Here is a 2,261-nt window from a genome sequence, read left to right as displayed (position 1 = left end):
CGAAATTTTATGGGAAAATTATCAAAATACCCCTGAAATTTGTGGAAATTCCCAAAATACCCCTCAAATTCCCAATATACTATACTCTTGGATCATTTTGGGTCCCAATTTTTGCATAGTCGCCTGATTATGACAATGGAGAACTAACTTTTAGCATCTTAGACAATATTACTACTGGTACAGTATATACTAGTGGTAGCTTCTGTGTTTTATTCAATAGTTTGCGAGATTCCCCTGAGTTAGAGGCCTTCCTACCACCTTCCACCTAAAGTTTCTGACCTTTCAAAAGTAAGGATCAAGATTCGAACTCAGTGCAGCTAGGAGTACAGCCACCACAATCACACTGTAACCAACCGAGCCCTTAAGCGAAGCTGCAATGAGGCTTTCCACTTAATTATTAATAATAGTCGTCAAACTCGCCTCTCTGTCGTCGTGAGCCACCTAACGCCTGCCATGTTGTTGTTGAGCACTCCTGCCTTCGTGTGATGCTAGACCGCGCCCTCCTGCAGCCTACGCCCTCCTGGACATGGCCTTCCCCTGCCTGCCTCCCCTTACCTCCTCCGTCGGTCTGACTGCTGCATTGCCCGCATCATATCTCCTTTCATTCTTTGTATTTTTTGCTTTAATAGGATTGGGTACCCCCTACTCACCAATGAGCTCACAAACAGAGGCATCTCTTTTAAAAAGCAATGAACAATTTCATCGAAAGAGGCCTAAGTACCATCTAAAATCCTAGTTCTATCATCTTCTATTGAGGAGAACCAATCTTTCTATGAAGAGTGGCAAAAAAAATTGCTTCTAGGTATGTTTGTGAATTTAATTAGGATACTTTGCGAATTTTGGCAAAATTGAAGGGCATTTTGTGAATTTTTGGCCAAATATCAGATATGAGGGGTACCTTGGGAATTTTTGAAATAGGAGGAGTATTTTGGAAATTTTCACAAATTACAGGGGTATTTTGGTAATGTTTCCTTTTTTCTAAACTTCGGGGAGGGGGGTGGCACCTCCACACTAAGTGTTATGGGTCTTTATGATGGTGGGATCGACGGTCGACACTACAAGAGGTTGTGTGCTCTTGTGACGCTTTTAACGACGAAAATACATTGGGTTTTTATAACCCCCGGCATTGCTAAGAGCGTCGTTTACGGGGACGTCGCTATAAGCGTCGCTATGCCCATCGCTATAGACGTCGCTATATAGCGACGCTCATAGCGACGATTATAGCGACACTGCATAGCCATCTATAGCGACACTGCAGAGCCTTATATAGCGATGTTCATAGCGACGCCCTAGAGGAAAAAAATTTGGTGGCAAGGCATTCAACCCATCAACCATATTGAATGTTTCATACATATTCTTCACCTTTGAAGAAAGTGCAAAGGTAGATATAGACCCAAAATAGTCACCCACAAAACAAATATAACCATTAACTCCATCATCCATAGTACTTATTGTTTGACAAATAAAAATACAAAGTGACAAGCGTGAATTGATGAAAGTAAATCAATGACAATTGTACACATAGGCAAAATCACTTGATTGTTAAAGTTTGCAAATGTAATAGTTACAAACCATTGTCATTATTTAAAAAATATACATGGTTTTTAAAAAGACGTATAAAAGTCGTCTCATTATACATAATTAAGCTATGACAAAAAGAAACTAATGATATTTAGCTATGGCTAAACTGACTTCGTCTAATCAGATGTCTCATCGCATCCAAGCAGTGTATCTGTCGGATTCTGCAAAAAAACAACAATAAGACAGTCTTTTGTAAGTTTAAACATATAGCGACATTTATAAAACAATACAACAAATAGAAAAGAATAAACCCTAATACTAACCATGCCGCCGCGAGAACTCAGAATGTCTATAAGGGCATTTAAGCCCTTTCTGCCTGCGTACTCACGCTCGTACGGTGTGGGATCACGTCCTGTCACGCCCACTGTCAAAACATACAAATAATCCATTATGTTAGAATTTGAAAACCCATAAACCCTAAACTATCAAACATAGAAAGCAATGCGAAAACACTTACAAAATCGTCCTCAAATGATGCCCACCCGCTGCTCCCCAAGTGGTGCGAGCTCCCTGCCTCTACTCGCACTCTGGCTGCCTCCTTTTGTTGCTTCCACTTGTCGAGATTCTCACGCGTTGCTTTCTTCGCATTTTTCCAATCTTCTTTGGCCAGCCAATCTGGTCTGTTCCACCCATGCTTGATTGCTTTTTGCACTTCGAAACGCTTGTGCTTGCAGTATTCG

The sequence above is a fragment of the Adiantum capillus-veneris genome, chromosome 7 (assembly GCF_014529385.1).
Source record: "Adiantum capillus-veneris isolate H3 chromosome 7, ASM1452938v2, whole genome shotgun sequence".
Lineage (NCBI taxonomy): Eukaryota > Viridiplantae > Streptophyta > Polypodiopsida > Polypodiales > Pteridaceae > Adiantum > Adiantum capillus-veneris.
The sequence above is the reverse complement of the archived record's forward strand: the minus strand, read 5'-3'. Positions refer to the sequence as shown.